The sequence below is a fragment of the Setaria italica genome, chromosome IX (genome assembly GCF_000263155.2).
Source record: "Setaria italica strain Yugu1 chromosome IX, Setaria_italica_v2.0, whole genome shotgun sequence".
Classification (NCBI taxonomy): Eukaryota; Viridiplantae; Streptophyta; class Magnoliopsida; order Poales; family Poaceae; genus Setaria; species Setaria italica.
The window spans coordinates 28,247,151-28,270,449 of record NC_028458.1 but is presented as its reverse complement, the minus strand read 5'-3'; positions in this window follow the sequence as shown (position 1 = coordinate 28,270,449).

Here is a 23,299-nt window from a genome sequence, read left to right as displayed (position 1 = left end):
GATGATCGCTAAACTCGTGGCTCAAATACTCGCCTCCACGATCAGATCGTAAGGCCTTAATTTTCTTGCCACGCTGATTTTCAACTTCATTCTGAAATTCCTTGAACTTTTCAAAGGTCTCAGACTTGTGCCTCATCAAGTAGACATAGCCATATCTACTAAAATCATCAGTGAAAGTTATGAAGTATTGGAATCCTCCTCTAGCCGTCGTGCTCATTGGTCCGCATACATCACTATGTACGAGTTCCAACAAGTCTACTGCTCTCTCAGGAAATCCTGTGAAAGGCGTCTTGGTCATCTTGCCTAGCAAGCAAGCCTCACATGTCTCGTATGATTCAAAATCAAACGAAGTTAGAAGTCCATCAGAATGGAGCTTCTTCATGCGCTTATCACTTATATGACCCAAACGACAATGCCACAAGTAGGTAGGACTCAAATCATTAGGCCGAGGCCTTTTAGCACTTACATTACAGACAGGTGAACCATCAAGATTTAAAACAAACAATCCATTCACAATGGGTGCAAAAGCCATAAACATATTATTCTTAGAGATCACACAACCATTGTTTTCACTTGCAAATGAATAACCATCCTTCATCAAACATGAAGGAGATAAAATGTTTCGACTTAAACTAGGAACAAAATAACAATTATTCAACTCCATAATAAATCCTGACGGGAGGTGGAGTTGCATCGTCCCGACGGTCAAAGCAGCAACTCTTGCATTATTGCCCACGCGGAAATCAACTTCTCCTCTTTCCACGCTTCTACTTCTTATCATTCCCTGCATCGGCAAATATGAGCAACCGATCCGGTATCAAATACCCAAGAATTAATAACTGTATCAGCGAGAAATATGTTGTCTATAACATAAACAACAAGCGTACCTGAGGTAGTAGTACTCTTACTTCCGCCGTTCTTCAACGAAGCTAGGTACTGCTTGCAGTTTCTCTTCCAGTGACCAAGTTCATGACAGTAAAAGCACTCTTTATCTGGAGCAGGTCCAGGTCCAGCTTTAGCCTTGGGCGGTGGGTTTGGCTTGGACGTTCCAGCCTTGCCCTTCTTCTTCCAAGAATTGCCCTTCTTCTTAAAGCTGGGCTTGTTCTGTATCGCCATCACATGGCTGGTACTAGCGCTTTTCTTAATGTCAGCCTCTGCTGTCTTGAGCATACCACACAGCTCATTCAGACCCTTCTCCGTCCCATGCATATGGTAGTTCGAGATGAAGTTCCCATAGCTAGCCGGAAGAGATGAAAGAATGAAATCAGTGGCCAACTCTTGGCCCAGTGGGAAGCCTAGCTTCTCCAACCGTTGAGTGTAACCAACCATCTTGATTACGTGTGGTCCTACTGCTGCGCCTTCTGCTAGCTTGCTCTCAACAAAGGCCTTAGACACATTGAACCTTTCAGTCCTGGCCTGTGTTTGGAACATGTCTCTAAGCGCCACGATCATATCGTGCGCCTCATGGTTTGTTTCGAACTGCATCTGCAGCTCGGGTTCCATGCAAGCAAGCATAAGGCAGCTTACTTCGAGGTTAGCATCACATGCTTTCTTGTAAGCATTCTTAGCAGCAGCGGGTGCATCCTCAGCAGGTTCTTCTGGTAGTGGGTTGTCTAGAACATCTTCCTTTTTCTCAGCCCTGAGAACAATTCTCAGGTTGCGGATCCAATCCGAGTAGTTTGTTCCATTCAACTTGTCCTTCTCAAGGACCGAACGCAAAGCAAACGATGTGGTGGTGTTGCTAGGTGCCATTTAATCTACAACAAAAGTAATGCAAAATACACTAAGACAAACGTATCCATGATAGAGCAAATTACATTAAACTATTTTAACAGAATCTACTCCCACTAAAAACAATATACCTCTATTGAAACTTAGTGATTCAGGATCCACAACTAACAAGTCTACTAGTGAGCTTTAGCATCACCGCTAGCAAACGAGGTAGATCGGTAAGCAACTTTTGCTAATCATATCACATATGACTCCTGTTGTTGGGTGACATCTCTATGTCTCGGCGCCCAACCTTTATGCCCCAAGGTCCTTAACCGTTAAGATGACCTTGTTAAGCTAACCAACCCTTATGCGTGTAAGTGTCCGACACAAACCCGTCTAGTCAAGGAAAACTAGTGGCACCCTAATTTCATAGACCCACCACTAATTGTACAAGACATGGGACGGTGCAAGCTTTAGTTGGGAGGGCATACTAACTTAAACTTTATGAGGGATCGTTCTACTTCTAACATCACAGCATGCATAAAGTAAAACATAAAACAGAATAGCATTCACACAGTTGTGACACAGTATGGCCCGTTTTCATATGGTGATCTTCATCTCCATAGAACCTGTTCACCATGGTGATCTCCATCTCCATGTTCCATGTGCGCCATCCTCCTGGTGATGAGTCCTCCAAGAACTAGAGTATGCTATTACACCTAATAGTTAGTAAAGAATCTAGTAATGAAGATTACATAGTTGCTTGGATCATCACAGATTGGCACGCAGACCATTAAATACAATAAAGTGACAACACATATGGCTCCTGCCGTGTTGCCGTACGCGCGACACGTAGGTCACGAATGAGTTACACACATGCATCACATACACAAGGGGCCATACTGATCACAAGGTACATACATCCTGCAAAAGAGAGTTAGGCGTCCTAACGTTCCAAACTTCGGAGGCCCGAAACTCCATCTTCCAAGCCGAATTTGGCAAATCTAATTTCGCTGAAAACGGCAAAGCGGTTGAATTTCATGTGTAACTTTTTCTGTAGATCAATTTTCGTATAGAAATCGCCCCGATCCGAGATCGTACCGAAAAGTTACGGCTGATTTACCGAATCATGCGCATACGGCAAAATCCCGACCCCGGCAGTAGATCCCATCTACCATTGCACATCTCATGCGCCTGGCGTATTACCCTGGATCTCGATTCGACCAATCATATTGATCTTCGCTCACTGCAACTGGATTTACGTGTATCACTTAACTCCGATGGCGGAAACCGACCGGTAGGAGTATGTCGTTACACTACCATTGCAGCAAGGGCACGAAATCAGGACATAGATCAAACAGAGAACTCGCATATCTCCATATGCACACATCCCGAATCCAAAACTAAGCAGCTACGGCTCTTGATACCACTGTTGGGATACGAGGTAGGCTACGCTAGCGTAAATCAAAATTTCTACCGCGTATAACCAGGAAGAACTGCCGTATAAGGATCACGAGATTACCACTCGACGCACTACTGGTGCGGAAGATGTAGATATGCGTCGGTGCAGTGAAGACGATCACGTAGTCGTACGTAGTCGATCACGTCCAGCAGCTCCTCAGCAGCTCATCCACGTGCACAGCAAGATCGCCTCCGGTGCCGCGGCTCGTCGTCGGCTCGTCGTGGCTCGTCGGCGGCTCGTCGATGGCTCGTCCAAGTGCTGCAGGCGCAACACCTCCAAGGTATCCACACGTGCAGGGAGGAAGCGTCGCAAGCCGGACTGCTAGATCCGCGAGTTGCAACAGGCGAGGGCGTGGGAGGCGCGGCAAGTGTGTTCAGCCGAAAGGTGTAAACCCTAGGACGCCCCCACCCCTCTATTTATAGAGGTTCCTAATGGGCCTCTGGATCCGAGGCCCATTAGTACTCCTAAACCTAATCCAACTCGGATCAGATCCGAATTGGGCTTCCAGCCCCTTAAGTGTGTGACCCTATGGGTTCGGATACGTATAGACATGGCCCGAGTACTCCTACTCGGCCCAATAGTCGGTAGCGGCCTCTAGCAAGACGTGCCAACTCCTGTACGCATATGAAGATCATATCAGACGAACCATCACAACATAATATACATGCTATTCCCTTTGCCTCACGATATTTGGTCCAGCTTCAAGCCGACCGCTCTTTCTCGATCCTGTGATTCGGAATCCCTTTGTAGGTTAACTCTTAACCGTACGTAGCATGGCCATGCATTTTCTGATCCGATCACTCGAGGGGCCCAGAGATATCACTCTCAATCAGAGAGGGGCAAATCCCATCTTGATTGACCATGTCTCATAGCATGCTTCTTGACAAACCCGAAAGCTACCTTTATAACTACCCTGTTACGGCGTAGCGTTTGATAGCCCCTAAGTAGGTCAATCCACATCTAGAATACATGCGACAATCTCAGGTCTAAGGACAAAGCGTATATTTTGTTTAAAGAGAGAACTACTTCTCGTGTTGGGTCAGTCCTAACACATGTCTCCACATGTGTCCACATTATTAGTTCAACATCTCCATGTCCATGACTTGTGAAACATAGTCATCAACTAATACATGTGCTAGTCTAATATTCATGTGTGTCCTCACATGAACTCCGACCAGGGACAACTTTAGAATAACCATACAAGTAAAGAGTTTCACATACAATTCACATAATTGCAAATCAATTCAAGTAGCCTTTAATGGATATTCAATGAACACAATATACAAATCATGGATACAAATGGAATATCATCATCTCTATGATTGCCTCTAGGGCATACCTCCAACACTTCTATCTCCCATGTTGCTTCATCCTCTGTGTGGTTATTCCATAGGATTTTGTACATTTTCGCCACTTGGCGTCGGGTATGCCTCTCCTTGCGGTCAAGAACTTTGGGCCGGGTACTCAGCGTAGATCAGGTCGGGTTCAAGGTGAAGTTGCCCTTGTTCTAAGATCTCTGTTGGGACTTGGACACATTTCTTCAGCTGGGAGACATGGAAAACATCATGTATGGCTGAAAGCTGTTCTGGGAGTTGGATCCGGTAAGCAACGGGTCCACAAATTTCCACAATCTCATAAGGGCCAAAGTAACGGGGAGCCAATTTCCCTTTTACTCCAAACCGTTGCACTCCATTGGTCGGGGAGACTCGAAGATACACATGATCACCAATATCAAACTGCAGGGGTCTCCTTCTCCGGTCGGAGTAACTCTTCTGTCGAGACTGGGCGGCTTTGAGATTTGCTTGAATTATCTTCACTTGTTCTTCTGCTTCTACCACTAAGTCAGGGCCACAGGTTTGTCTTTCTCCAGCTTGTGACCAATTCAGTGATGTCTGACATTTCCGACCATATAGGGCTGCAAATGGTGCCATCATCAAGCTAGTCTGGTAGCTATTATTATAGGAGAACTCTGCCAATGGCAAGCACTTATCCCAATTTTTGTCATAATAGATGACACAAGCTCTCAACATGTCTTCAAGGATTTGATTTACCCTTTTGGTCTAACCATCGATTTGGGGATGATAGGTCGAGCTACGAATGAGCTTGGTGTCCAGTGATGCTTGTAGCTGTTCCCAAAAACGCGCTACAAACTAAACTCCTCGATCAGATATGATCGTCCTAGGCACACCGTGTAGGGAAACAATGCGGTCAAGATAGAACTCCGCATACTTCTTAGCCGTGTAGGTGGTGTGGACAGGAAGGAAGTAAGCAGACTTGGTCAGGCGGTCCACTATAACCCAAATAGAATCATGTTGCTGCGATGTAAGGGGCAGTCCAACAATGAAATCCATGCTGATGTCTTCCCATTTCCAGGAGGGGATAGGTAGGGGCTGCAGGGTACCCGCTACCTTTAAATGGCTGGCCTTGACACGTTGGTAGGTGTCACATTCCGAGACATAGTGTGCAATCCCTGGTTTCATTCCACTCCACCAGAAGTTTTGACGGAGATCATGATACATGTTATTGCTGCCAGGATGGATTGAGAACTTGGAGAGATGAGCTTCATCTAGGATTTGCTTCCTAAGGTTGGGGTCGGATGGTACAACAAGTCGGCTTCCATAATAGACCTTCCCAGTCTCATCCTGTCAGAATTGCTTATACCCTTCATCCTTCAATGAAATCTTCCTTGTGATCCGCCTTACTTCCTCATCCTCTAACTGTGCCATCCCAATTTGGTCCTCCAAAGCAGACTCAAGGAAGATGTGACCAAGGGTTCCATGGGAAACAATTTCTAACTTAAGTTTTCCCATCTCATGATACAGAGTCTCGGCAAAATTGGTTGCCGACAAGCAATTGCAATGAGTCTTGCGGCTAAGGGCATCGGCCACCACGTTGGCCTTGCCAGGGTGATAGTGCATTTCCAAATTATAATCCTTTATCAACTCCAACCATCTCCTTTGGCGCATGTTGAGGTCGGATTGAGTGAAGATATACTTGAGGCTCTTGTGATCAGTATAGATGTTACAGTGGGTGCCCATCAAATAGTGCCTCCATATCTTTAAGGCATGTATCACTACTACCAACTCAAGATCATGGGTCGGGTAGTTCAGCTCATGAGGTTGTAACGCCCGTGAGGCCTAGGCAATGAATCGGTGGTCTTGCATAAGAACACACCCAAGTCCAGTGCCAGAGGCGTCACAGTACACGTCAAATGGCCTAGAAGAGTCAGGTTGAGCCAAAACTGGGGCTGAGGTCAGCAAGTGCTTCAGGGTGTTGAAGGCTTCTTCACACTTGTTGTTCCACACAAATTTGACCTCTTTCTTCAGCAGCTCAGTCATCGGCTTAGCTATCTTGGAGAAATCCGGAATGAAGTGCCGATAGTAGCCTGCCAATCCAAGAAAACTTTGGATCTGATGAACTGAGGTGGGTGGCTTCCAGTCCATGACTTCCTGTACCTTACTGGGATCAATGGCTATGCCATTCCGAGAGATAGTGTGTCCCAAGAACTTGACACTATCTAACCAAAATTCACACTTGGAGAATTTGGCATAGAGCTGATGATCTCTCAACCGTTGGAGAACCACTTGAAGATGTTCGGCATGTTCTTCTTCACTCTTGGAGTATACCAGAATATCATCAATGAACACCACCACGAACTTGTCCAGTTCGGGCATGAACACCGAATTCATGAGATACATGAAATAGGTGGGTGCATTGGTGAGTCCAAAATACATGACCAGGTACTCGTAGAGTCCAAATCTGGTGGAGAAGGCAGTCTTGGGAATGTCACAGGGTCTGATCTTGATTTGGTGATAACCGGAATGAAGATCGATCTTGGAAAATACTCTTGCTCCAGCTAACTGATCAAACAGAACATCAATGCGGGGAAGTGGGTACTTGTTCTTGACAGTCACCGCATTGAGGGGTCGGTAGTCCACACACATGCGTAGACTCCCATAAATCTTCTTCACAAACAGGGCTAGGCAACCCCAAGGTGAAGTATTGGGTCGGATGAAGCCTTTTTCCAACAGATCCTTCAACTGGGTTTTTAACTCAGCAAGCTCAGCGGGTGGCATCCGGTAAGGTCTTTTGGAGATAGGGACGGTGCCGGGGATCAACTCTATGGAAAACTTCACATCTCTATCAGGCGGCATGCCTGGCAAATCATCGGGAAACACGTCGGGGTACTCACAGACTACAGGGATGTCCTTCGGTCGGGTCTCAATTGCGGGATACGCACAAGAATTCACATCTTCTCGGCGAGGCAATTGGACAACAGGGGGCCTTGGTGGGGTGAGTTGACGTGGATAGCTCGGGCTGGGATATCTAGCACAACCTGGTGCCTGGTCATCCAATCCATCCCTAGGATGACATCAATCCCCTCTAGATCGAGAATAACAAGATTCTCCTTAAAAAGTTTTTGGCCTAGCTGGATAGGCGCATTGACACTCATCCTATCAGATGTGATTACCCCACACGGGGTGGATATCCTGAAAGACCCTCTTGAATTGGCATTCCTTTAACCCATATTTGTCACTAGTCCTTCTTCCAATAAAACTATGTGAGGCTCCTGAGTCAAACAAAACCAAAGCTGAAAAACTGTGAATCAAAAAGGTACCCATCATTATCGGCGCACCTTCAAGAAGCTCTGCTGCGTTGGTGAAGTTCAGCCGACCTTAACGAACTTGCATCTTGGGCCTCTTTCCTTTGTTGAGCATCGCATTGCTCTGCCCTGGGCGCTGATTCTGATTTCTAGGGCAGTCCTTGGCAAAATGCCCCATATTGCCGCAGGTAAAACAGCGGTTACCATTTGCAGGGCGCGGTGGGGTCGGCCGTGGTGCCTGAAGTTGAAATCCTGGAAAACAAAGTGCTGCCGCTGGTGGGGTCGGGCAACGCATCTTCCCGACTGCTGGGGTCAGCTGGGTGCCTGTGGGGGAACCACTCTGAATCGCTGTGCAGGTGGGCTGGGCGTTGGCAGTGGAGCTTTCCTCTTCCTCTCGGCTGCCAGAGCCTTCATGCAATCCTCTTGTGAGATGGCCAAGTTGACCAACTCATTGTACGTATCCACCCTTATCGGGTTTAATCTCTCTCTGAGCTCCAAGCTTAGCCCTCGGCGGAACCTGTCCCGCTTCTTCTCATCTGTGTCCGCATGGTACCCAGCGTACCGACACAGATCATTGAAAGCCTGCGCATAGTGCAGGACATCTCGATTTCCCTGGTTAAGGGCTAGGAACTCGTTGAGCTTACGCTCCAGGAGACCTTCAGGGATATGGTGGCCCCTGAACGCCGTCTTAATCTCCTCCCAGTTGACGATGTGGTCGGCCGGGTTCATGGCGTGGTAGTGATCCCACCAAAGGAGGGCAGAACCACGCAGTTGCTGCGCGGCGAACCGAGCCTTGTTCTCCTCCGGGCAATGGGCGGTGAGGAGGGAGAACTTGGATTCGATGGCACGAATCCAGGCGTCGGTGTCGAGTGGGTCTTGCGTCTTCTGGAACAAAGGAGGCTGCGTGCTCAAGAAGTCCTCATAACGAGCAACTTGGGGTTGTTGATGGGCTCTCCCTCCATGGGGCTGCTGTTGTTGTCCTTGTACAATGTGCCTCAGCAGCTCGTTTTGAGCCGCTAAGATCGCCTCCATTGAAGGCGGGGGCGGGGACGGGGGAAGATCCTGCCTCTGCTCGCTGTTGCTGGGCACAGAGCCAGATCGGGTGCGATGCGACATCTGTAAGAGTCAACGTCCCATTAATTCCATAACCTCAGAAGTATTCCAATTCTGTGGGAACGCATATGTTAAATCCGCAAATGCGACTCTTGCTGATAATGCAACACAACACATAGCTTTATTAAGGAGGTGCACACTTCCTCTTGCCATCTTAGTTAGCCACTCGCTTGGATCTACACACAACCTCGGGCGAACCAAAACCGTATCCCAGGAACTCCACTATATCCGACCTTAGGCCGAGGGGTCGGGCTAAGAGAAACAGTGCAACAAGGGGTCAGGTGACCGCACAAGAAGGGGTCGGGCGCGTCCGACCTTGTGACCCGAGGTCGGCCAGACTTTGGACAAACCCATAGAAAACGGGTGTGTGGTCATAGCACAAACTCACACAACCTAGCATCCAAAGTGTGTCGCAAAAGAGTCAAAGGTCAAGTCACGAGTGAAAGAAAAATAGGAACTGCTTTCACCAAGATCATTTCATTGCTGGTCTTAAAACACAGGAGGAATACTCAACTCAAGGCTAACCTATTACATCACTAACCAAAACTTAGGTTGCCGAGGAGTACAACAAAAGATTAGAGTCCCACAGCTCTCAACCTATGAGGGAACACTATGAGTCGGAGAAGGGGCGTCGCCATCCTCAATGTCCATGTTGGACGCTCCCATGACCTCCTCAGGATCTTCTTGCTCGTCCAATTGCATCTGAAGGGCATGTATAGCATCAAACTCGGCGTGGTGCTTGTCCAGATGAGCATTAGCAACTGCTAGCTCCATCTCGACCTCCATCTTTTCTTCGGAAAGCTCGATCATGCCATCCACCAGGTCTGTTACTTCTCCCTCGAGTTCGGAGATTCGATCTTGCATGTCGTGGATCTGTATGCCTCTCTGGATGAGTTGATATGTTTGTCCCACCAAGTCTCTCTTGGCGGCGTTGAAGTGCCCTTGGGTGTCTATGGCTATCCGAGCCAAGACAGCCATTGCTCGGCCTTGAAGCTCGATCAGCCGATATAAGGCTGACATGCATCTTGTGGTGGTAGAGATGGTGACCAGCGAGTGGGAGGTTGCCAGCACCTCTATGTTGTTGACGCGATCAAGCCAAGCTGGGTCCATCCGGTCCCTGGCAGGAAACAAGCCGATCGGGTCCACGGTGACCTCAAGCGGGTGCAGTTGACAGAACTGGGTGAGGATCTGCAAAGCAGCTGATTCCCACGTATCCTCCAGAGTGTGCTCGCAAGTTGAGACTCCGAGCTGGGGACACTCGGGCCGCACAGGGGGTGCAGGTACCACCACCTACATGTTGCACCTCTGTACTCCGTGCTCCAGGTACATCCGTCCCACGTACAAAGGTGGGGACTCATACCCGAACCACCTTAAGGTGTCCCACAGAATAGCAGGAAAACCCTCAAAGTGTAAGCACGTCAAGTGGAAAACGCCATCGGTGCCGTACAGCACGTGTCCTGGAGCAGCCATCTGGAACCAAAACCGAACCGACGTGAGTTAGAAACTCTAAGAAGAACGGGTCGGACAGAAAACTACTCGGATTTGACTGAGCACAAGCTGGAAGGAAGCTAGAAATCCTTAAAACCGAAGAAGAGCTTTTCCAAGGCAAGGTTGTTTTAGGGAGGTGGTTTCACAGATTTTAGTTCATGACGCATGCACGACCTACCTCGTCTTCTCAACCAAAACAACTGCCAAAACTTTGGTCTTACGCAGTCAGTGCCGGTGGCAAGGCAACCAGTACGTCTCTCCCTATAATATCTAGTTGGGTTCTAGTAGCGTCTCCTAAGTGAACGCGGTTAGTGTACCTGCAGAAAAACACAACCACATGAACCTTTCATGCCAGCACCCATGAAAGCGTCCCCAAGCATTACCGTTCACTATAGAAACAGCACCCATGCGTTTAAGGCTGCATGGACAGCACAACAACCGTGGAAATAGGTCCCCTTTGAATGGAACCGTATAACCCTTCGCATACTCGTGATGCGGAATCTGCGCACGTATAATAGACGTGGGCGAACAACCGTGATGATAGTGATGAGCACACCACAAGTACATCTACACCAGCAGCACCTCAGGCGCCTCCAGTTGCTCCTCCACCTCAGGCGCCTACAGTTGATCATCCAGTTGGGCCAATCACTCGGGCCCGTGCGAGAGACTTAAACTTCATCATGGTGTTAAAGAACGAAGGCCCATCGGAATAGGAAGATGGCCCAACAAGGCAGCCTAGGTGGGGCGCCTAGGGTTGGGCGCGCGTGACCCCTTCGGACTCCAGGGGCTGCGCCCCCTTTATTTAGTCCGAGTCCTTTTTGTTTACGACTTGAGTTTTGTTTTACATCTAGCTTTAGCTACTCTTGAACACGCGCAAATACGCACTGTCCTTGTGATTCAGAACTCCACCTTCGAGTGATATTTAGATTGCTCGCCTCTCTTTCTTGTTCGTTCTTCGATTGCGGATAGGAATCGATCTTCGTGATCAGGCTGATCTCGAACCGGCGAGGTTGGTAACCATCGGGAGTTGGTTCAGCGATTGCATTGGCGCTTCGGGTTCGCTCGTCGTAGTCGGATCGTGAGGGTCTACTTCCACCAAGTCGAATTTATCTCCACTCACTGAAAGATCGGGCACTCCGACTCTATCAAGTGGTATCAGCTTTCCAGGTTGATCGGTGAGTTTTACTGAGTGTTTTTCCCTTCCTACAGTCCACAAAAACCAAAACAAATTTTTTTCAGGTTAGATCCTTTGTCCCAGCAACCGTTTAGCCTCGCACATTCTTTCAATAAGTGTCTTTGTTGAATTTGTGTGCCTACTCGTTCAATTGTTGCTGGTTACTTGTGTTTAATCTCTTGTTTCTCGTTTTTCCTCTAACCCTAGTTTTCGCCGCCGCCGACGTTCCGCTGCTCGCCAACCCTACCAGCCGCGCCAACCGCACCCCCCTCGCGACATTTGCATTATTGTTTGATTGTGCTAATCCTTCATTTGAGTGCAGCCTTCCCAGAACTCCACATAGTTCTACGACGAGCATATTTTGTTTCTCCAGGCAATCGCTCCTCCAATCTTTCGTGAGTTCCACCGGTTGGTTGCAATTCGCCCCTGTGTGCGTGGTAAGAACGGATAAGAATTTGATAACAGCACTAGTGTGAGCGCCTTGTGAGCCGTTACACCCCTATTTTGTCGTCACTTTTGTTCTTGTATTTGCGCTAACCATGGCAGATGATGTCGACGTGGGGGCTAACCAGCTGCAGGGCATACGGGCGCAAGTTGAAGGGCTTGTCACCGACATTCAGACGATTCATGAACGGCTGGACTCGACGATCTCCTCGACGACCGAGCGGTGTGATCAGCTCGACCTTGCACAGACGGCCGCTAAGGCCACACTCGACTCAGTTGTGGCAAGACTCGATGCATTGCACACAACAGTCGCAGAGTTGTAGCAGGGTTATGGTGGTGACTCGGACCAGGACGATGGCGACCGCCGAGGCCGTGCCCGCCGCGTGCCACGCCGTCCCGGTGGTAATGATTCCTTTTCCAAGATCAAATTTAAAATTCCACCTTTTAATGGCAAATATGATCCTGCTGCATATCTTGATTGGGAATTAGAAGTTGAACAGAAATTTTCATGCCATGATAGTCTTGCTAATTCTCAAGTTAAAGCTGCTATTAGTGAATTTACTGATTTTGCTTTAATTTGGTGGCGTGAATATAAACACAAACATCCCAATACCATTCCAACCACTTGGGAGCAATTAAAAACTGCTATGCGCCACAGATTTGTGCCTTCTTATTATGCTCGTGATTTGCTTAATAAAATGCAACGTTTTCAGCAAGGTTCCAAATCTGTTGAGGAATATTTCCAGGAATTACAAATAGGCATGATTCGTTGTGGGTTATTGGAGGAAAACGACGCTGCTATGGCACGTTTTCGTGGTGGTTTGAACCGCGAAATTCAGGATATACTTGATTATAAGGACTACACAAATATGACAACATTATTTGAATATGCTTGCAAAGCTGAACGTGAAGTGCAGGGACGCCGCTCGAAGACATATTCTAACTCTTTTGCAGGAAGAAGCTCGACATCCAACTCCGCACCCGCTCTCCCTGCGCCACCCACGCCCACCACTACACCGCGCGAGCGACCGGCCAAACCTGCCAGCGCTGCCCCTTCCACAGGCGCCGTCCCTCCCACAGGCCGTACACGGGATATTCAGTGTCATCGTTGCAAAGGATTTGGCCATGTGATTCGGGACTGTCCGAACAAGCGCACTTTGCTTCTTCGTGACGATGGTGAGTACTCTTCCGCTAGTGATTCTGAAGATACTCGACATGCGATGCTTGCCACTGACCATGCAGCTATGGAGGTACATGTCAACCCGGGCGACGCCGATAGGTATGAAAGTCTTGTTGTGCAGCGTGTTCTTAGTACACAGGTCGCCCCGTCCGAGAAGAATCAGCGACACACTCTTTTCCATACCAAGGGCGTTGTGCACGAGCGGTCGATTCGCATCATCATCGACAGCGGCAGCTGCAACAATTTGGCGAGTACCACGCTGGTTGAAAAGTTGTCTTTACCCACTCATAAGCATCCACATCCATATCACATTCAATGGCTTAATGATGGTGGGAAAATTAGAATTACTCGATCAGTCCGTGTTCCTTTCTCCATGGGTGCTTTTTCTGATTTTGTCGATTGTGATGTTATTCCCATGGAAGCATGCTCTCTGTTACTTGGGCGACCTTGGCAATATGATACTGATAGCTTGCATCATGGTCGTTCAAATCACTATTCTTTCATGTTTAAGGGTCAGAAAATAATTATACATCCAATGACACCTGAACAAATTCTTAAAGATGATCTTGCTAGAGCTGCTAAAACTGCTAAACAACTTGAACCATCGACATCTATTAATTCTGAAATCAAGTTGAATGCTCCTGTTTTGCTTGCCACACGTGCTGATTTTGATGAGTTACGCAATGCTCCTTTGCCATGCTATGCCCTTATATGCTCTAGTGTGCTCGTTTCACTTGATGATGCACCATCTTTGGATATTCCCCCTGCGGTTGCTAACATTTTGCAGGAGTACGCTGATGTCTTTCCAAAAGATTTGCCACCGGGACTTCCACCACTTCGTGGCATTGAGCACCAGATCGACCTCATTCCCGGCGCACAGCTTCCGAACCGCGCACCGTACCGTACAAATCCGGATGAGACGAAGGAATCCAGCGCCAGGTACAGGCGTTGCTTGACAAGGGTTATATTCGTGAGTCTCTTAGCCCTTGCTCCGTTCCTGTGTTACTTGTTCCAAAGAAAGATGGCTCATGGCGTATGTGTGTAGACTGTCGTGCTATTAATAACATTACCATTCGCTACCGATACCCTATACCACGCCTTGATGATATGCTAGATGAGCTTAGTGGTGCCATTATTTTCACTAAGATTGATTTGCGTAGTGGCTACCATCAGATTCGCATGAAATTAGGTGATGAATGGAAAATGGCTTTTAAAACGAAATTTGGGTTATATGAATGGTTGGTTATGCCGTTTGGTTTGACAAATGCTCCCAGCACATTTATGCGTTTGATGAATGAAGTTATGAGGCCCTTCATAGGATTGTTTGTAGTTGTCTATTTTGATGATATCCTCATTTACAGCAAGTCTATGGAAGAGCATTTAGAACATTTGCGTGCTGTTTTTGATGCATTGCGTGCGGCCCATTTATTTGCTAACCTCGAAAAATGCATGTTTTGCACACAACGTGTCTCGTTTCTTGGCTATGTTGTTACTCCACAGGGCATTGAGGTGGATAGCAGCAAGATTGATGCCATTCGGGAGTGGCCTACACCGACGACGGTCACACAAATTCGAAGCTTTCTTGGCCTTGCAGGTTTCTACCGCCGGTTTGTTCGTGATTTTAGCTCCATTGCAGCGCCTCTACATGAGCTTACAAAGAAGGATGTTCCCTTTGCTTGGAGTGATTCGCAAGAGGTTGCGTTCAGCACCCTGAAAGATAAGTTAACCAATGCTCCTCTCTTGCAGTTGCCTGATTTTACTAAAGTGTTTGAGCTTGAATGCGATGCTAGCGGTATTGGGCTAGGTGCTGTTTTGTTACAAGAAGGAAAACCTGTTGCTTACTTTAGCGAGAAATTAAGTGGTGCTAGCTTGAATTATTCTACTTATGATAAGGAGCTTTATGCTTTAGTGCGCACTTTGCATACTTGGCAGCACTACCTTTGCAATCGCGAGTTTATAATTCATTTTGATCATGAGGCTTTAAAACATATTAGTACCCAAACAAACCTGAACCGTCGTCATGCTAAATGGGTAGAATTCATTGAGTCTTTCCCTTACATTATTAAACACAAGAGCGGGAAGGAAAATGTCATTGCTGATGCTTTGTCTCGTCGCTATACCATGCTGTCACAGTTAGATTTTAAAATCTTTGGCTTGCAAACTGTGAAGGATCAATATGTGGATGATGCTGATTTTAAAGATGCTTTCGCCCACTGTATTCATGGCAAACCATGGGGCAAATTTCACATACAGGACGGGTTCCTGTTTCGCGCTAACAAGCTGTGTGTTCCAGCTAGCTCGGTTCGTCATTTGTTGTTACAGGAAGCGCATGGAGGCGGTCTCATGGGGCACTTTGGCGTCTACAAGACGCATGAAGTGTTGGCTGCCCACTTCTTTTGGCCCCGGATGCGCGCTGATGTTGAGCGCCTTGTTGCACGCTGCACTACTTGCCAGAAAGCTAAGTCATGATTGAACAACCATGGTTTGTACATGCCTTTGCCTGTTCCTTCTTCCCCTTGGCTTGATATTTCTATGGACCTTGTTTTGGGATTGCCTAGAACTAAGAAGGGGAGGGACAGTATTTTTGTGGTTGTTGATCGTTTCTCCAAAATGGCTCATTTTATACCTTGTCATAAGACTGATGATGCTAGCAATGTTGCTGAATTGTTCTTTTGCGAGATTATTCGTTTGCATGGTATTCCAAATACAATAGTCTCTGATCGTGATGCTAAGTTTCTCAGTCATTTTTGGAGATCACTGTGGAATAAAATGGGAACTAAATTGCTGTTTAGCACCACTTGTCACCCTCAGACTGATGGACAAACTGAGGTGGTTAATCGAACCTTGTCCACTATGCTTAGGGCTGTTTTAGATAAACACTTGAAACGTTGGGAAGATTGCTTGCCTCATGTTGAGTTTGCTTATAATCATGCAACGCATTCTTCTACAAAGATGTGTCCTTTTCAAGTTGTTTATGGGTATATTCCTCGGGCGCCTATTGATTTGTTTGCACTTAAGGCCGAGGACGCCCCACACATAGATGCTGCTGCACATGTTGATCAAATGATTAGCTTGCATGCGCAAACTCAACAAAACATTGCTGCTGCTAGTGCTAAATATCAGGTTGCGGGTAGTAAAGGGAGAAAACATGTTACTTTTGCACCGGGTGATCTGGTTTGGTTGCATTTGAGAAAGGATCGTTTTCCTACCTTACGTCGTTCTAAATTGATGCCACGTGCTGCTGGTCCTTTTAAAGTGCTAACCAAGATTAATGATAATGCTTATATCCTTGACCTGCCTGCGGAGTTTGGTGTTTCCACGAGTTTTAATGTTGCAGATTTGAAACCGTATGTGGGCGAAGATGAGGAGTTGCCGTCGAGGACGACTTCAGTTCCAGAAGGGGAGGATGATGAGGACACCACAAGTACATCTACACCAGCAGCACCTCAGGCGCCTCCAGTTGCTCCTCCACCTCAGGCGCCTACAGTTGATCATCCAGTTGGGCCAATCACTCGGGCCCGTGCGAGAGACTTAAACTTCATCATGGTGTTAAAGAACGAAGGCCCATCGGAATAGGAAGATGGCCCAACAAGGCAGCCTAGGTGGGGCGCCTAGGGTTGGGCGCGCGTGACCCCTTCGGACTCCAGGGGCTGCGCCCCCTTTATTTAGTCCGAGTCCTTTTTGTTTACGACTTGAGTTTTGTTTTACATCTAGCTTTAGCTACTCTTGAACACGCGCAAATACGCACTGTCCTTGTGATTCAGAACTCCACCTTCGAGTGATATTTAGATTGCTCGCCTCTCTTTCTTGTTCGTTCTTCGATTGCGGACAGGAATCGATCTTCGTGATCAGGCTGATCTCGCACCGGCGAGGTTGGTAACCATCGGGAGTTGGTTCAGCGATTGCATTGGCGCTTCGGGTTCGCTCGTCGTAGTCGGATCGTGAGGGTCTACTTCCACCAAGTCGAATTTATCTCCACTCACCGAAAGATCGGGCACTCCGACTCTATCAGATAGGCTCGTTGGAATCGAACCATACCACCCTTCGTATGAATTAGAATACGGAACCTGCGCACGTATGATAAATGTGGGCGGAACAACCGCGATGTTAGGGTCCTTTGAATAGAACTCCCTATCAACCCTCGCATACTCGTGATGCGGAACTCGGCACACGTATGATACACGTGGCGAAGTGCTGGAGGTTAGCAAGATAACCAATAAATATTAGCCACCTAAAAATAACCCCAAAATCCCCTAGGGCCTCTCGTACTAAGGTCATCCTTAATGATCGTACGACATTGTTCAACATTTTTCTTGCAACTTTTATTTAAAAGAAAGTGTTTAGGACCACCAAAAGATTAATAAGTTGTTACACACTTGGTTGTAAATCAGAGTTTAACATGTTCTAAAGAAACAAACAGAAGGTAAAACATGCGGAAGCTAGCGCCGGGGTTGGATGTCCTTGATGAGGCCGATCAGGACATCAGTGATCCCTTTCCTCACCGTCCGAGGAAGGATCCCACTCGACCGTCCAACCCGGAGGGAGCTGGGGCAGCCAAGTGCCAATAGGAGCAAACTCAGGAGTGGCGGCATCACCTGAAAAGAGAGCCACAAACAAGGCTGAGCTTCTGAGCTGAACAAGACTTAACCGACCGGTGGTAAACTACTCCACCACTTCTAGACAATCAAGGCTCTTTGGCTGAGGGGTTTTGTTTGCCAAAAGCGACTACAGTGGGTCCTTGCTTTCAAGTTTTAGCTCAAGTTCTAAGTTCATTAACCAGTCCATATTGGTGACTTATGCTAAGCAACCATAGTTCCAACAACAAAGTATAGAACAAGCATCGGGTTCATAGCATCATCATGTTCCATCTTTACTTAGTGTAGCATAGCGATCAAGCAGTCTCAAACTGTGAGAGGCAGACGAATCGATTCGAGTTTCTTAACCATGCATGGCGAACCTAACCTCACGACATCCGCGCACCACAAGGGTCGCTTCCTGTGTCGGCCGTCCCCGTCAATTCCTAGGCACGTGTCAGGTCCAAACTTCCCTTGGCATGCAATGCTCCACAGTCCCAGCCTCTACCATACTGTGACCGCACTTGCACCCACATGATGCACCATGGGAACCTCGTTCCAGGGACAGCAGGGGTATAAGCCACGCCCTAGTTCAATCAGGTACTAGGCTTCCCCATCCCATACTAGGTATGAGATTAGTACTTTCAAACACTTGATAACGAACACCAACACTTTTTGACCTTAGCAACTTCTTATAGACAGACAGGGCAATCGACCAACCACCAAAGAGTTCCCCAGGCCCTGCCCCGTCCATCGTCCTTATAGTTGTAACCAGAAGGAGAACAACCAACTCCTATAACTCGCGAGTGACAGGAAATCACTCGACTTTTACTGAGTCCTATTAAGCAATGCAACTACTCGGACTCATCAGGCTAGTGTTCAGATCAAGGGAACTAAGTCATGCATCTATGGTTTCAAACAACTCCTGTCACGTAAATGCACATACAAATGAAGGAAGGTATGTGTAAGTTTAGAGAAAACGGGTTCATGCTCCGGGGCTTGCCTTCAGGCGGAGGGGAGGGAAACTGGTCCTCTGAGGGTTCTGCTGCAGCTCCTGCGGTCGGCGGCTCAGCTACTGCTCCGTCTTCTGGCACTGGATGCAGTTCGTAGACGCCGTCGGTTAGATTCAACTCTACACGAATGCAAATGTAGGAGTTAGCACTTAGACGGTTATTTCAACAACAACACTTGCAAGTCTTAGCCCAGAAACTTGTAGCAAAGCTACAGAAAAAGTGTGGAGGTTCAAGCTTCAGTGGATAGAGAACAAGACCAAGGGTCGGATTGGAAGAAACTTATGATCTGACCCTTAGACTAGAGGAATAGCTATGCTTGGGGTCCTCAGACTTAGTGCAGAGAAGTCCCCAATTTTTACATATATACCCTCGGGTCAAGGAAAAAGGATACAGCCGAGTCCTCGGGCGAGGCGGAAAAGAGTCGGCAAAACAGACAGGGTCGGGCGAGACCGAAAAAAGGGGTCGGGCGAACAGATAGGGTTGGGCGAGACGGAAAAGGGGTCGGGCGAACAGATAGGGTCGGGTGAGACGAAAAAGGGGTCGAGCGAACAGATAGGGTCGGGCGAGACGTAAAAGGGGTCGGGCGAACCAGACAAGGTCGGCAGTTTACCTTTAGGCCTACTGGTGACGTCTTGGGGTCGGAAAAAACGGCTCAGGCGGAGCGATGAAAGGTGCTAAAGCTTGGGCGGCAGCGATGTCCGGCGGTGCTCCGGCGGTGGTGGTGCTTCTTGTGGACAACATGCAAGCTCTAGCATAGCGCGGAGGAGCAAGCGGCTAGGAGGATTGGGAAAGGCGGGTGTTGAGCGGAGAGGAGAGTTCCTCAGGAACTTAGGTGGCAGTGCTCGAGCACGAAATAGAGAAACAAGGCGGTAAGGCCGCGATGGCGAAGGGAACTCAGGTAGGACTCGGGCATTCCCTTTTATAGCTGCGCAGGAGAGAGAAGGTTGGAGCAGCACGACGACCGGGAAGAAAAGGATGGAGTGCGCTTCCATGGTGGTGATTGAGTGGCGATGGGCGGCGGAACAGGACTTCGGTGATGACGCCTTCGGCCATTGGGCACTGGAGACAGGGCGGTGCAGGTGTGATTTTGCCGGGGTTGAGATTTGGCGGAGGCGGGCCTCGCCGAGCGGCGGATCTGATGGGTGTGACAGGGGGAACGGCGCTATAAGTGAGGTTGCAACTGGTGAAAAGACAGCCGGGCTGCGGCTATGCGGGTGAGCGCGAAACAGCGGTTTGCTGGGGCACAGTTCTGGCAAGGCGGAAAAGGAGCTGTCACGGCCGGTGTCGGGGTTGGCGATGGAGGAATCGTCGCGTAGCGCATTCGGGGTGGCGCGACTATTGAGAGGCGGCGGAAAAGCCGGAAGGCATCGGGGCTTGCAGCTGGGGGTCGGGTGAGGTGATGATGGGCGCGAGCCGCGAGGTGGTCTGATGCAGCAGGTGGCAAAGTTCTGCCACAGCGGTGACAGAGCACCAAGGCGCGGCTGGCGAGGGCGCGAGCGAGACGGGGCGCTGCAGAAAGGTTGCAGAGGGGCTTCCGCTGCGATTGGGGAGGAGGGCGCGGGAAACCATCCGATCGCGGCCGGCGACGAGGTGAAGCGACGGGGTCAGGGGAGTTGAGCCACGCGGCGGAGAAGCTCTGGAGTGGTGCATGCCACTCGAGTGCGTCTGCATCGGGAGATCCGGGAAAAAGATTTGCGGGTCGACCCGTCAGTCTCGGTTTCTCCTCTGCCCAAGATTGAAAGGGACACTGTTATGGAGACTTAGAAGGAACCGGCGGGTTGGGGTCTTCAGGGGTCGGGACTTAGGAACGGAGGTTGAGCGCTTGAGCTCGGGGAAGTTGGGTTAGCGGGATTAGGGACTCGGATTAAGATTAACTCGAAAGATTTGACCATGGTCGTCACAGGAGGCTACTGGCCTTATCTTTTATAACAGCGCAACAGATCTAAAATGGCTCCGAGATTCTAGGAATGCAGCCGGTAATCTTGCAAGGTCTGATCCTCTCAAGATTTATCGTGAGATTGAAGTCCAACAGTCACGTTGATCATGATTGACCCCCTCATCGCCTGGACGTAGTCCATCAAGTGCTCAGGGCTGCATGCACCTTGCCTGTTGGACAAAATTTTCTTTTTCTTTAGGGATGAAGGAAAGACAAAACAAATTCAGTTTGACCCTTAGCCTAGTTCTCAGATTCAACCTAAGGCTCGAGGGCTACTCCATATGGAGTGCGATTTTCATTGCACTTCCATATAAAGACTTGAAGATGAACTACTCAAAACCAACGTCAAATGGGGTAGGAGTACCTTCTAGCTGCTTGACAGTATTCGGGTACTCGAAGACTAGCCACGACAGAAGTACTCAACGAGCACCAAAGACTAGTCGAGCATCGTTTGCTGAGTACTCGGAAGTGTTTCATTTGACTACAAAGTACTCGGGGGCTTGTCGACCATACATCCTCGGCCCCACCAGAAGATCTGTACGGACCCACTCAAGGGGACGTACTCGAGACATATCAAGACATGAAGACTATGCTACAGGACAACATAGACTACATGGAACTCCTGAAGGACTAGTCGGAATACAAGGAAACTACTCTGCCGAGTTAGAGTAGGACTCTGTAGTCGTATCCGAGTAGTGCTCTTGTACTAAAGACTACCCTATAACCCTGCTCCCCTAATATATAAGGGCGGGCAGGGACCCCCTCAGAAGAAGTTCAATCAAATAAAAGCATACAACACACAGGACATATGGTATTACGCGATCTAGCAGCCCGAACCTGTCTAAATCGTGTTTCTACGTCACCATCGACTCCTTGATTTCAACAACACTCACCAACCAAAACATTATCTCGGGTACTCCCTTGATAGGTTGCCGGGTTAAATTACCAACACCCCACAAGAGAGGTAACTTGTATCTTTACCTTTTTAGAATATGCATAGTAAAAACAAATAAAAATCTGAAAAACTAAAAAGACCAAAAATATTTACTTCTTTCCTATGTGCGGTAAGAATGTTTTAATTCTCCATAGTTGAAATGATGAATAGTTGCTCTGTTTATTTCCTCCCATATGTCTTGCTACAAATTAGTATCCTACCTAAGTTTTGAGTTTGTTGGCTTGCATGATCAAACCTTAAGTTGAAACTTGTGGGTAGCAAAAAGCATGATCCAAGTCTAGGTTGTTGTGAGATGATATGGTAGAATAGAGATGCTGTGATCTTGTTCTACGTGATACTTGATATCCGGAGTTTTATTTTTGAAAATGCTAAAATGAGAAGTTCCTCAATGATCAGAAATTCCTATCCAAGGCCATACGTGATTCTATTACATAGCCTCCACATATGTAGCTTGTTTTCTCATTGAGCTTTGTCAAATTGTTGTGACCCCTAGTGAGAAACTTATCATACTCCCATGATCAAGATCACGTACACGCCACTACCATATGCTAAACTTCTACATTGGAAGTTAGGAATCATATCATTTCATCCATCCACAAAATAAAGCTCCACGTTTTTCTATGACCTCTCTCTCCAAAGTATCCTTGCAAAAGAGACTTGGGCTATGCAAAAAGAAATAAAGTACATGCTCTTGAAAGCATGATGAAAAAAAGAAAGAGAGAGAGAAAAGATAGCCTATGTCTCAAAAGAAAAAAAGCAAGGAGAGAGAAGGATCATAAAAAAAGGAGTCCATACACCATCCACAGACATGCACATTTTGATCCGGTCTTTGACTTAGCAATAAATCAGAGACAGGTATGCCTTCATTCTTCCCTACATACAGTTCCACATATAAGCCTATTAGGAGCAGGTTGTGAAAGAAAGGCAACCGTATGCCTTGGTCAGGAATCATACACATTGATCGATCCGAGAGTATCATTTGAGGAACTTTGATATCTTTTGAAAAACTTTGCAAAACCTCCGGATTGACCACTGATCAAAGGATAAGTGAATGGTGCTCTATAAAACAGTTCTATCTCTCAACCACCCAAGATAAGGTGAAGCTACATGCCCCACATAAGTATTTTGGTAGAATATTTTATTGTAGGCTTCGCATAAGTTAGGAATACAATATAGTAGCAACTCCTGATCAACTAGCCTAAGTCTTAGCATTTGCTCAGGATGAGCAAAGGGCTAGCTTGGGGGAGTTGTTGATGGTCGTTAAGTACCAAATATGAGCGTCAATATACTCAAGAATAAAGGAGGATTGACATTTCTTACACACATATTTGGTTTCGAATAATGTAGTTCCACTTGTCCATGGAGAATATTGGGTTGGAGGTGAATAAACACAAAAGGGTGGAGAAAGCACCCTCTATGGATCCAAGAAACATGCTTCTGGCCAATGGGAGGTCACCATGTGTGCATCCCATGGATTGAAGGGCCCACAAACTACCATAACCACCTCAATCCACCGAATAACAAACACAACTGCCATTAGGACCCACATGTCAGACTACCACGCAAAGGCAGTTGCGAGAGGGGCCACCAAGGGTTCAACCAAACCGCCTCTAGCTCCCCTTGTGATCTGCTTCCACGTGGCGA